Source organism: Crocodylus siamensis, chromosome 1 (assembly GCF_052110815.1).
Source record: "Crocodylus siamensis isolate JL-2025a chromosome 1, ASM5211081v1, whole genome shotgun sequence".
In the NCBI taxonomy this organism is placed as follows: domain Eukaryota; kingdom Metazoa; phylum Chordata; order Crocodylia; family Crocodylidae; genus Crocodylus; species Crocodylus siamensis.
In genome coordinates this window covers 120,904,918-120,919,550 of record NC_143395.1, presented here as the reverse complement: position 1 = coordinate 120,919,550, position 14,633 = coordinate 120,904,918, and positions in this window count along the sequence as shown.

The following is a 14,633-nucleotide window of genomic DNA, read 5'->3' as shown; positions in this document are numbered from 1 at the left end:
TGCAGTGTACATGAGCTGGTGTGCTCAGCAATGCATCACATGCATTTGTATAAATGGTGAAAAGATGAAATGCATGGCAGCATGCAGAAAATGGAGGTGTTGCACTTTTGAACTAAAATACTGTCAATGTGTTCTGGTTCCAAAGCATGCCACTGCCATTTTCTCAGCAGTGACACATGTTAGGGTGACTGTATTTTGAACATGGGGAGCATTAGATTTGCAGCTGAATAGAAGGCTATAACCTGTGGCCTAGAAAAGCTGCAGAATGATAAATAATAGTAACATTGCAAGATGTTTAAGCAAGCATTTTCCTAACAATGTAGTAGTGCTGTAAGATATATAGCTAATTGTGCAAGGAGAACAGGATGCAGACCACTTGCTATCATTAGAGATAAAGACCTTGGAGATGGTGAAGAAATCAGCCAAAACAGTAAATGACTGAAAGAAGATGGGGTCATGGTTTTAGGCATGCATTCATAGCAAAAAGACATGTAAATAAATGAAATGCATAGGTATGCATACATTCCACACATTCCATGCTAATGAAACAAACAGTAAACAGAGGTGGATCTTGAGATAGGAGGGAACATGGGTGGAACAATGGAGGGACAAAGGTGGAGTAAATGTTAATGAGCATGAACCAAGGTGTATAAATGTGGAAAGAACTAATGTTCAGGGCGGCTCCTGTTTGATGGAGCTAGTCCGAAGCTGTCTCCATTTTGAATAAAGCTATTGATGAGCAATGTGTGCATCGATCCATTGTCTCCCTAGTCATTGGGTATCACATGGAGTCGAGGTCTAATAACGTGCATTTCACTATTTATTCAAATGTACGTGCCACAGTGCTGGGTGCTTTTAAAAGCACCTAGTGCTTCAGTGCATGCACATGTACAGATGCACACATACCTAAAATCACCATTTTTAAGCTGCAAGGGTGCGCACATGTAGATACCGCCCCCCAATGCACCTTAAATTTGGCTAATCTGCATTAAATTAGAGCTCTATCCTGTTTGCCTACTGCCTAGCTAGCTCCCAAGTTGTTACGTTATAGGGAAATAGAATGCTTAATAGTTTGGCTCTCTCCAAGCTGCTTACTCTGATACAGCTGGCTATAACAGAGGGCAGGAGAAGAGGTGGCATTCAGGGTCATTCAGGGTCATCAGGTGCCTGCCAACCACAGCTGCTGCCAGGTGAGTCAGGTGGGAGTAGCCAGTGGCCAGACAGTGTGTCTGAGTCGTGGTGGCCCTATCCTTTTTTACATCTGCAGCTTTATCCTCATGCTGCTGTTGGCTGGACTGCAGACTAGCCAAGCAGCTTCTAAGCTCTGAGGGGTCTAATTCTTTTCAGAGCTCAGGTAGTATCTGGCCATTCAGCAGCCCAGCTGGCAGAATTCTCAGTCCCCTGCATATCAGGACCCCTCTCAATGTGCATGGGGCCAGGAGACAGTTGCCACTGCAACCACCAGAGCTCTTCTTGCCCCATGCATGTGGGGACTAGCCCCCATGCTCCCTGCCAAATACTGGGTTAGCACCCAGGGGAAACCTGCAGCGAGCAAGAGCAGGGGTGGAGCAGCCCAGTACCAGGCTGCTTCCATTGGGAACAAACTTTCTCCCAGAAGAGGGCACATGTAGATGTGCTCCTGAGGAAGGCTTACTGCACAGTATTTTTCTGTGCAGTAAACTTTTATAGAATTAATTGCACATGTAGACAAGCCCACTAGCATATCAAATCAATGATACTTCAAGCCTTTCAAGCACAGAACACAAATCTTTCATGTAGGTGGCCATTCTGCTGCCAGTTACTTGAAATCCTGTTTCTTGAAACCCTTAGTTTTCTTATTCAACTGAATGGGGACATTTGTCCAAATAAAAGCAGTTCAGATTTCTTTATACAGTATCATGATTAAAAAGGAAGTTAAAATAGCAATGTTTTCTAAAGTTTGCTTAATATATGAGAGAATACAAATGGGAAATACATGTCCAAATGGTAAGCAAAGTAAATATAGTTTCATAGTTTCATAGTTTCTAGGGTCGGAAGGGACCTGAGTAGATCATCTAGTCCGACCCCCTGCCATGGCAGGAAACAATACTGGGGTCAAACAACCCCAGCAAGATGTTCATCCAATCTCCTCTTAAAAACCCCCAGGGTAGGAGCCAGCACCACTTCTCTTGGAAGTTGGTTCCAGATCCTAGCCGCCCTGACCGTGAAGAAGCGCTTCCTGATATCTAGCCTAAACCTGCCCTCTGCCAGCTTGTGACCGTTATTCCTGGTCACTCCTGGCAGTGCACAGGGGAATAGTGATTCCCCCAATGCCTGCTGATCCCCCCTGACTAGTTTATAACAGGCCACAAGATCCCCCCTCAGCCTTCTCTTTTTGAGGCTGAACAGGTTCAGGTCCCGTAGCCTCTCCTCATAGGGCCTGCCCTGCTGTCCCCTGATCATGTGAGTGACCCTCCTCTGGACCCTCTCCATGTTGTCCACATCCCTCTTGAAGTGTGGCGCCCAGAATTGGATGCAGTACTCCAGTTGCGGCCTGACCAGTGCCACATAGATGGGGAGGATCACCTCTTTGGACCATGGGTCTGTCCTAGGCCTAGTAGTGTTCAGTATCCTCACTGATGATGACTTAAAGGATAGGATTCAGTGCACATCTGGTAAATTTGCAGATGACATAAAATGTGGGTTGGGTAGCACAGGAGCATAACTAGAGGTGGTGAACAGGGCATCATCCCCAGGTGTTGCTTCAAAGAGGGCACAAGAATGGTAGCTGCCACTGCCCTAGTCACTGTAAATGCTCAGAGTGAAAACAAAAATGCTTTTTATACTCCTGGGGTAACACGCACCTTGTAGGATAGGATTGGATTTCAGAATGACCTTAAAAAACTGGGAAGTAGTGTAAAATGTATCAAATGAAATTCAATATGGAGAAGTGCAAAATATTGGACTCAGATCTATCACATGCACAATATAGATGGGGGAACATCCAACTAGGCTTTAGTATTGCAGAAAAGAACATTGGGGTTATAGCAGACCTCAAGCTGAATACAAGACCATCATGTGCTACCTTTCCCAAAAATAAATAAATAATAGTACTTTTGGAAGTATTAAGATGAATATGGTATGCAAAGCAAAGCAAGTGGTTCTTCTACCCTGCATAGCATTGATGAGGCCTCACCTGAAATACTGGGTACACTTTTAACCACCACATTCAGGAAATACGTGAATAAATTGAAAAGAGTCCAGAAGACAGGAACATAAATGAGTAGAGGTCTAAAAAGGAAAAGAGGAAAGGTTAAAAGAACTAAGATTATCTAGCATGGGAAGGAGAAAACTGAGGTGTATTTGATTAGAATCCTTCAACTATATAAAGAGTTTTTATAAAGGGAGTGATAATAGACTGTTCTCTGGCTGCACAGGGAACAAGACAAGTTTAATGGTTTTAAATTACAAGGGAGATTTAGTTGGGAATGAAGAAAATGATTCTATGTATGAGGGCAATTAAACACTTGAACAAACTGGGCACGTCTATATGAGATGCTAGACGTGCAATAAATTAATTCTATTGTACATTACTGTGTCACTGTGAAAGCTGTGCTAATATGCTAATGCACAGTAGAATTAATCTACTGCACATTAGCGTCACATAAAAAATGTTCACCAGTGCTATTGCCTAGTAGCACTAATTATGGTGCATTAATGCACATATAGATGTGCCCATTAGAAGTTTTTAAGACCAGGTTTGACAAGGACTTGGCTGGGATAATTTAAACAGGGGTTTTCCTTCCTTAAGCAGGGAGTTGGACTAGTTGACCTCTTGAGATCCCTTTCAGCCCTACTTTTCTTTGATTCTGTGAGGACAATATGTAGCCTAAATCCATTTTGCCCATTCAGATGGAGAAAAAGTTTGCCGGTAGCACTGAGTCATTACTTCTAAATGCCAGAATTAATTCTAGATTTGGATTAGGAGAAAAAACAATAGAAAAACAGAGGGAAACTCCCTACAGTAGTAAACTGAAATATCCCACCCTTTTTTTCTGTTGGAAACAGGAAACTTATGAGAATAGTACCACTATAGTTACCCTCCATGCATAGCTTGGTCTTCTTTTTAATATGTTTAATGCATAGCAGGTCTTCTAAGAAACCCCAAATGTATATCATTCTTTCAAAAGTAATAATGGGTTTTTTATACTTTCCCATGACCATTACTTCAGGTCTCCCAATGAAATAAATATATCATAATTTACTACTTAGATGACCAGGAAGGGAAGAGAATGCCAACTTTAATTTAGAGAGAAGTTTGAGAAAACAAAAAGAAAACACAAAAGACTTTTAAAACTTTTCTCCTATTTATTTGCATTGAGGAAGTTTAAATTCATTCTAGCTTCCAAATGGAAATCAAGGAAGGAGGATTCCAGAGATTTATTAAAAGAGATCAGAATGCAATAATTTCCGCAAACTTAATTCTTACCTCTACCTGACTTAAAATCTTTCAAATTATAAAATAAGTAAACCTCTGAATGCATCAGATTGGATTTTGGGAGTTTAATACTCTGTAGATTTAGGGAAGGAAAATAGTTAAAACCTAAAAAGTAAAAGAAAATTTTATCTTCACATCATTTCCTCAAGTGGCTACTTTTAGCTACTGGTAACTACCTAAAACCATCTTCAGTGCTTTCTGTCATAACTACTCTCAACCAAATATCAATATATTTATTTAATAAGAAAAGACTTCCAAATAGGTTAATAAATTATACAGTAGCAGGGACTTAAAATGTATTAATACAATTAGAAGCTGTATTAGTTTTGATTTTACCTTCTGTTGTGATGAATAGCTGTTCTACATAATTTTATTTGAAAGCTTGTTCTTCTGGAAAATTATTATTCTGGAGCATTTATCTATGCAAAGAAACCCTGAAATATCCACCAGACCACACATTAAAAGTTGGTGAGCATTAGAAAACATCAAAAAGCCATGAGAGACGTTAAAGGAAGAGTTATAATTGCATGTCCTCCAGTAATTAAATATGAAATGTGTAGGTTGAGAAAAATTGTCTAGGTCAGTGGCCAGCAACTTTTAACTTCCACTGCAGCTTTGCCCGGGCCTGGCATGCCTGCCTCCAACTGAGAACCTAGGGTACGCACCTACATTCTATAGAGCTGCTTCTTCAGGAGCCCCTGGATCATAACTTGACCTTACAGCAGGGAGTGATGTGGCTGGCAATGCACCATGTAACCTTTGGTTTTTAAGCCAGATGAGAAGGTAACCATCCATAACTGACTTAATTAGGTGCTCACTTCAACACAAATCCAGAACCAGACTTAAAACTTATACATCTGATTTCATCATGTAAAACTCTAACATTGTGCCTTCCAGTTTGAAACCCTAATATGCAACACCATCAAAAATAATTAATAAAAAACATAGTTTGTATGTTTACTACAGGCCAGCACATCAGGAGGAAGAGCTGGATCTGGAATTTTCCAGGCAGCTGGGGAAGGCCATCACTCACAAAGTGTGCATACAGGACCTACACCTCATGCAGGAGGTACTTGTCCCCACTAGGGAAAATGTTATACTGGATCTGGTGTTAGCCTCTGTGGACGACCTGGTGGCTATGTGCTAGTGCAAGGGAGGATAGGGGACAGTGATCATGAAATGATCCAGTTTGTTATTCAGAGAAAGGTGGGAAGGGTAACTAGCACAGCACAAATGCTTGACTTTAGAAATGCCAACTTCGATGTGCTCAGGGCAGTATTCAGGGAGGCACTCAGAGCCTAGGGTGTAGCTAGTATGGGGGTCCAGGAAAGGTGATCCTTCCTCAAGGAGGCTGTCCTTGGGGTACAACAGGATGCAATTCCACTGTGCAGGAAGGCAGGAAAATGGTCCAAGAAACCTCCATGGCTGAGCACAGATATCCAGGCTGGCCTGAGGGCCAGAAAAAAAAGTGTACTGGAGGTGGAAGCAGGGGGCAGGGACAAAGGAGGAGTACACCTCCCTTACTCAAGCTTGTAGGGATTTGGAAAGGAAGGCTAAAGCAGCACTGGAGCTTAGATTAGCTTCTGGGATTAAGGATAACAAAAACTCCTTCTTCAAGTATATAGGTAGCAAGAAGAAGTCTCAGGGTAACATTGGACCCCTACAGGGCAGGGCAGGGCAGTTGGTGACGGATGCATGAGAGAAGGCAGAACTCTTTAACAAGTTCTTTGTCTCTGTGTTCCTGTCTGCTGACAATGGGGTGCTCTCAGGTGATAACATAGAGAGGCCCAGGAAGGATGAGAGTCCCCCAGTTGTTAGTTCAGACCTAGTTAAGGACTACCTGGAGGACTTAGATGTATCCAAGTCAGTGGGCCCAGATGACCTTCATCCATGGGTGCTGAGGGAATTGGTCGGTGTTATTGAGGAGCCATTGGCACCACAATGCTGTTCGAGGATCCCTGGTGCTTGGGCCAAGTCCCTGAGGACTGGAAAAGGGCCAATGTGGTCCCTATTTTCAAGAAGGGGAGGAGGGAAGAGCCTGACAACTACAGGCCAGTCAGCCTCACTTCCATCGGGAAGGTCTTTGAAAAAATTATCAAGGGCCACATTTGTGAGAGCCCTGCAAAGGAAGTGATATTGAGGGGTAACCAACATGGGTTTGTGCCAGGCCAATCCTGGCTGACTAACCTGGTCTCTTTCTATGACCAGGTAACAAAAAGCTTAAATGTGAAGGAGGAAGTTGATGTCATCTTCTTGGACTTCCAGAAGACCTTCGACACAGCGTCCCACCCAAGTCTGGTGGGCAAGCTGAGGGACTGCAGCATCGATGAATGCAAGTCACATGGGTGGCAAACTGGCTCCAGGGGCAAACCCAGAGGGTGGTGGTGGACAGGTCGATGTCAACCTGGGAGGATGTGGGCAGCAGAGTCCCCCAGGGCTCAGTCCTTGGGCTGGTGCTGTTCAACATCTTCATTAGCAACCTGGACAAGGGGGTGGAGAGCACCCTGTTCAAGTTCATTGATGACATCAAGCTGTGGGGTAAAGTGAATATACCGGCAGGCAGGGACTGCACCCAGGCAGACCTGGATAGGTTACAGAAGTGGGCGGATCTCAACAGGATGCGGTTCAACAAGGACAATTGCAGTGCTGCACCTGGGAACCATCATTATGGTTATAGGTTAGGGGCTAACCCTCACGGCAGCACAGAGGCAGAGAGGGATCTTGAAGTCATGATTGACTCCAGGATGAATATGAGTCACCAATGCGATGAAGCAATAGGCAGAGCCAGCTGCACCCTGTCCTGCATCAACAGAGGCATCACTAACACATCCAGAGAGGTCTTGTTTCCCCTCTATGCGGCAATGGTCAGGCTGCAGCTGGAGTACTGTGTCCAGTTCTGGGCATTACACTTCAAAAGGGACGTGGAGAACCTGGAGAAGGTCCAGAGGAGGCCACTCATATGGTTGAGGGCCTCCATGGCCAGCTTTATGAGAAAAGGCTGAGAGACCTCAATCTCTTCAGTCTCTGCAAGAGGAGACTGAGGGGGGATCTTGTGGCTGCCTACAACCTTATCAGGGGCCAGCAGCAGGGACTCGGGGAACATCTGTTCACCAAGGCCCCCCTTGGAGTCACCAGGAACAATGGCCACAAGCTGAGGGAGGAGAGGTTTAGGTTAGATATTAGGAAGAACTACTTCACTGTAAGGGTGGCCAGAGCCTGGAATAGGCTTCTCAGAGAGGTAGTGCTCTCACCTTCCCTGGAAATCTTCAAGAGGAGACTGGATACAAATGTGGCTGGGGTCTTATGACCCCTCCCACACCCAGCGCTCATTCCTGCCCATGGCAGGGGGTCAGACTTGATGATCTGTCTAGGTCCCTTCTGACTCATTGATTCTATGATTCTGTGATAGCCTTGCTATTGACGTATTCAAAGCATTTGGCATATCTGTAGTATTTGTGAGTGGGAGGAGGTGGCTGAGTGGAGCCAGGCAGGGTCTCGCCCCACCCAGGCCCCTACTTTGCCCAGCCCCCCAGGGAGCCATGTGAACAGGCTGCGTAAACAGGCACGCTTGTCTGCCGGTGAATGAGTTAACACAGAGTTCATGCAGGAGGGGGTGCGGGAGGGCCCAAGACCCTGCCTGCAAACCCCCCAGGGTAGACAGTCCCAGCTGTAGCCACCTTACCAGAGGCATGACATGGATGGGCATGCGCTTCACCCCAAGGATCCCCTCAGGCTCTGCAGCCCCCCCCCCCCCCCGGCACCTCAGAGACAGCCACCCATATGGATCCCATGTTTCTGGGCTCCACACAGACGGAGCCTCTGGCTGTCAGCTGCAGGGGCTGCCTGTCCCTTTTTCAGGCTCTGGGGCCCAGGAGCATCGCCACCTCTTCTTGTGGGGTCTGCTCCCTTTTGTGGTCCCTGGCGTGCCAGCTAGAGGAGCTCCAGGCCACAGTCCACAGACTGTGTGCCATCAGAGACTGTGAGCAGGAGATAAACTCCTACTGCCAGGCCCTTCTCCCCAGGAAGCCAGAGGGTACACCACGGTCTCCCTCCAGGAAAAAGGAAGACTCTGGGACCTCCCACTCTGTCCAGTCAGGGGCATGGACCAAGGTGGTCAAGGGCCCTAAGGCCTGCTGCACCAAGGCCCCTGCCCCACCACAGCTTAGCAACAGGTACACACCTCTTGCTACTCCAGCAGAGCCTGCTGAGTTGCCAGCTCCTGCAGGCAACACAGGCCCAACTGCAGCTACTGGTCCCGCTCTCCCCAAGACAAAGCATAAAGTGTTTGTCATGGGAGATGCCATCCTGCAGGGGATTGAGGGGTAATATGCTGTCCTGACCCCTTAGCGAGGGAATTCTGATGCTTCCTGGGGGCCCACATCCGGGACATTGCAGAGAGGATCCCTAAGCTCCTCCAGCCTACAGACCACTATCCCATGCTCCTTATTCATGTGGGCACCAATGACATGGCTTAGATCACTCCCAGCTGGGTCATAAGATTGGGAGCAGGGATTTGGGAGTGGGGTTAAAGGGACTGGGGGCACAGGTGGTGTTCTCTTCAATCCTCCCAGTCTCAGGGTATGGACTGAGGAGGGAGAAGAGGATCCACGTAGTGGTGTCATAGGGAAGGCTTTAGCTTCCATGACCACAGCCTGCTCTTTGGCGAGAGAGGAAGTGAGCTGCAGGGAAGAGATGGCCTCCACCTCTTTCCCCTGGGGAGGGGGCTCTTCTCAGCCAGGCTGGCTGACCTGTTCCACTGGGTTTTAAACTAAGCCAGCTGGGGGACAGGGGGACTGCTCCCACTGCTGGCCCACTGAACAACCCTTGCAAAGCCAGCAGGCCAAGGCACTTAAGGGAGCCCACCCCTGCCCCAGCCCTGGTACAATCTATGGCCAAGGCAAAAGCACCCAAGGGGACACTTGCCTGCCTGTACACAAATGCCAGGAGCTTGGGGCATAACCAGGAGGAGCTCATCCTCCTGCTCAATGCTAATAATTATGATGCCATAGGGATTTCATAGATTTCATAGATTTCATAGATGTTAGGGCTGGAAGGGATCTCCGAAGATCATCGTGTCCAGCCCCCTGCCCAAAGGGCAGGAAGTCAGCTGGGGTCATAGGATCCCAGCAAGATAAGCATCCAATTTGCTCTTGAAGGTGTTCAATGTAGGTGCTTCAACCACCTCCAATGGCAGGCTGTTCCAGACCTTGGGGACTCAGACAGTAAAGAAATTAATCCTTATGTCCAGTCTGAAATGGTCTCGCAGTAGTTTATGACCGTTCGACCTCATCATCCCTTGGGGCGCTCTGGTGAACAAACGTTCCCCCAGATCCTGGTGGTCGCCCTGATAAACTTATAGGTGGCCATCAGATCACCCCTGAGCCTACGCTTTTCCAGGCTAAAGAGCCCCATGTCTCTCCACCTGTCATCGTAAGATCTGTTTTCCTGACCTCTGGTCATGTGCGTGGCTCTTCTCTGGAGTCTCTCAAGCTTCTCCACATCCTTTTTGAATTGTGGAGTCCAAAACTGGATGCAGTACTCCAGCTGTGGCCTCACCAAGACCGAGTACAAGGGGAGATTGACATCCCATGATTTGCTTGAGAAGCAAGCCAGATGCAAGCCAGCATTTTTGTCACTTTAGTAGCTGCAGCATCGCATTGCAGGCTCATGTTCATCTTGTGGTCAATGATGACCCCCAAGTTTCTTTCTTCCGTAGTGCTATCCAGTGTAGCACTGCCAAGCCTGTAAGGATGCTGCAGGTTTTTCTTCCTAAGATGGAGAACCTTGCATTTTTCGGTGTTAAACACCATCAGGTTCTCATCCACCCATTTGCTGAGCCTGTCCAGGTCAGCCTGGATCACCTGCCTGTCTTGTGGCGTGGATGCTTTGCCCCAAAGTTTGGTGTCATTGGCGAACTTGACCAGTCCACTCCTGACTCCAACGTCATTAATGAAGATGTTGAACAATATGGGTACAAGGACAGAGCCTTGGGGGACCCCAGTGGTCACAGGACACAATGATGAGTGACTGCCATCAATTACAACCCTCTGTGACTCATTGAGATGGCTGCTGCTGTGAAAATGGAGGGTGGGAAGGGTGAAGCTTAATTCTAGCTTTGACTTTTGCCAATGAAGCAGAAATTTCTTACACTGTCCTCCATCCTTTTTTTCCCAATGACTATTAAATGCAAGGAGCAGTGGCTCCACTTCAGAAAGAACACCATAGACATCTCTGACTAATGAGTTAACTATATCATGGTAATTTTGAGGGTCATGTGTAGCAGACCAAAAGATTAGACAGGGGCAGATCCAGATGGGATGTAGTGGCATGGTTGCACTCCACTTTCAGATTGAATCACACCCTGGGAGACCCTGGAGCTGGGGGGAAGTTTAAAGTCCCCAAATCATGTAAGAATCTTCCTCCATGCTGAGAGGTAGGTTCTCCCCCGACCCTATTTTTCCTGGAGGGCTGGGACTGGGGAAGCTTCAAAGCCATTTTGACCTACTCCAGCCAGACTGCACAGGGCTCGGCTCAGCTGAAAACAGTGAAGGTGTTCCCCCTTCCACTGCATGCTTTTGGAGGGACTGGGCAGGATAGGGGACTCTTACCCATCTATACTGCTACCACAATCACTGTCCCAGTTTATCTTAGCCCTGTCATAGCCTGGCTAGAGCAAGGAACAGCAGGGAAAGCAGTAGCAGGAGGCAGGTGATGGAGGGAAGGGGAGGGAACAGGACATGGCTGTGAACATGAAGGGGAGGTAGGGATTCTTACCTGATTTGGCTCCAGGTTTATGGTCTGCCCACACTGGTGGGGCTGAGTATGGGGGAGAGAGTCTAGGAGCAGGATGCAGCCTCTCTCACCCCTACATGTATGTTTAAACCCTCTCTGGGTCAGTGGATCTAGAGCTTGAGTCACTACCTTTCTAGGTGAGTACTGAGCTATTGGGGCAGAACATAGCAGAAATATGATGTCATTGGGATAACAGACACCTGGTGGGACTCCACCCATGACCGGACCACGGGTATAGAGGGCTATACCCTATACAGGAGGGATCGTGTTGACAAAAGGGGCGAGGGTGTAGCTCTCTATGTGAAGGAAAGCTACATGTCCCTGCAAGCTGATGTTGGCGACCGGCATGAACAGCTAGAGACCCTCTGGGTAAAAATTCGTGGGGAATACGGCACAGGGGACACAACAGTGGGAGTCTACTACAGACCTCCCACTCAAAGTCCCGAGCTTGACCAGGAGTTCGCCTGGGAACTGACTGAGGCCGCTTGCTCCAGGACCTTGGTTGTCATGGGTGACTTCAATTACCCAGACATCTCGTGGGAAGATCACTCAGCAAAATCCGAGCGGTCGCAAAGCTTTCTCTCATGCGTGGATGACCTCTACCTGACTCAAGAAGTCTATGGGCCAACGAGAGGCAAAGCGCTGCTTGACCTGGTACTGGCTACGGGGGATGACCTAATCGGTGACCTAGTGATTGATGGGAAGTTGGGTGACAGCGACCACGAGCTGATCACCTTCACCATCCGCCGTAAAGCTGGCAAGTCAGTCATCAACACAGAAGTCCTTGACTTCAGAAAAGCCGACTTTGATAAGCTCAAGAGGCTTGTCGGTCAGGCCCTCAGGGACCATGACCCCAGGGAGATGGGAGTTCAAGAAGAGTGGTTGCTTCTCAAGGAAGCGATCCTCAGTGCACAAGCTAAATCTATTCCAACATGGAGGAAAGGCAGCAAGAAGGCACAGCAGCCCCCCTGGCTCTCCAGGGACCTAGCGGACCTCCTGTGGCTAAGAAGGAAAGCCTACAAAGGATGGAGGACGGGATTCACCTCCAAGGAGGATTACTCTGTGCTGGTCCGGTCCTGCAGGGAGCAAACCAGGAAAGCCAAGGCTGCAACTGAACTCCAACTAGCTTCAGGCATCAAGGACAACAAAAAGTCCTTTTTCAGATATGTGGGGAGCCGGAGGAAAAGCAAGGGCAATGTTGGACCCCTGCTAAACCAGATGGGGCAACAGACAACTGACGCCCAGGAAAAAACCAACCTATTAAATGGGTATTTTGCGTCAGTCTTTCATCAGTCACACGGGATGCCCATGCCTGCTATGGGACAGGGAAATCTGGGTGAGGGGGATCCCCTACCCTCCATCAATGCTGACCTCATGAAGGAACACCTTGAGAAGCTGGATACCTTCAAGTCAGCCGGCCCTGACAATCTGCACCCATGGGTACTCCAGGAGCTGGCGAGCGTCATAGCCCAGCCCCTGGCACGGATCTTTGAAAACTCCTGGCGCTCTGGTGTAGTGCCCGAAGACAGGAAGAAGGCCAATGTGGTGCCGATCTTCAGGAACGGGAGGAGAGTGGATCCGGCTAACTACAGGCCCACTAGCCTGACTTCTGTCCTGGGGAAGATCTTAGAAAAGTTTATTAAGGAGGCCATCCTTGAGGGACTGGCCCAGGCTAACATTCTAAGGGACAGCCAGCACGGGTTTGTTGTGGGTAGGTCTTGTTTGACCAATCTCATTTCCTTCTATGACCAGGTGACCTATCACCTGGACAAGGGAGAAGAGATTGATGTCATATATCTTGACTTCAAAAAAGCTTTTGATCTGGTATCCCATGATCACCTCTTGGCCAAACTGCCCAGTTGTGGCCTTGGCTCCACCACGATCCGCTGGCTGGGAAACTGGCTTCGTGGTCGGACCCAGAGGGTTGTGATTGATGGCAGTCACTCATCGTGGTGCCCTGTGACCAGTGGGGTCCCTCAAGGCTCTGTCCTGGGACCAATACTGTTCAACATCTTCATTAACGATGTGGACATTGGAGTCAGGAGTGGACTGGCCAAGTTCGCCGATGACACCAAACTTTGGGGCAAAGCATCCATGCCAGAAGATAGGCGGGTGATCCAGGCTGACCTAGACAAGCTCAGGAAATGGGCAGACGAGAACCTCATGGTGTTTAACACCAATAAATGCAAGGTTCTCCACCTTGGGAGGAAAAACCTGCAGCACCCTTATAGGCTCGGCAGTGCTACGTTGGTTAGCATTACAGAAGAAAGAGACTTGGGGGTCATCATTGACCACAAGATGAACATGAGCCTGCAATGCGATGCTGCAGCTAGCAAAGCGACCAAAATGCTGGTGTGCATCCATAGATGCTTCTCGAGCAAATCCCGGGACGTCATTCTCCCCTTGTACTCGGCCTTGGTGAGGCCGCAGCTGGAGTACTGCGTCCAGTTTTGGGCTCCACAATTCAAAAAGGATGTGGAGAAGTTTGAGAGAGTCCAGAGGAGAGCCACGCACATGATCAGAGGTCAGGAAAACAGATCTTACGATGACAGGCTGAGAGCCACGGGACTCTTTAGCCTGGAAAAGCGCAGGCTCAGGGGTGATCTGATGGCCACCTATAAGTTTATCAGGGGTGACCACCAGGATCTGGGGGAACATCTGTTCACCAGAGCGCCCCAAGGGATGACTAGGTCGAACGGTCACAAACTCCTGCAAGACTGTTTCAGGCTGGACGTAAGGAAGCATTTCTTGACTGTCCGAGCCCCCAAGGTCTGGAACAGTCTGCCAGCGGAGGTGGTTCAAGCACCTACATTGAACACCTTCAAGAGTAAATTGGATGCTTATCTTGCAGGGATGCTATGACCCCAGCTGACTTCCTGCCCTTTGGGCAGGGGGCTGGACTCGATGATCTCCTGCGGTCCCTTCCAGCCCTGATGTCTATGAAATCTATGAAATAGGATGACCTCTTCCTCCATTTTGTTTCCGTTTATGAGCATGCATACATTGTTACGTATGCATGCAAAGTTATATGTCAAGAAGAAAAAGAATCCCTACTTGCAGGATAGTGCCAAAAAATGCCACTTAGATGACCAAAGAGAAACAGAATACCACCCATGCTGTCGAAACAGCACCTTAGACTTTAAGATATAGTTCAAAACAGCACCTTAGACTTTAAGATATAGTTTCCAAACCACCAACAGATAATGACCTAACTTTGTTTTTATGTCAATCAATGGTAAAACTTAACTTTAATGAGAGCAGGGCATCATGTAATGCATTGATATTAATGAAAAGTGTAGAACTAACACCCCGCATTACATGTATCTCCTTGTATTAAAAAATGAGATATGATTAGTTATGAGGG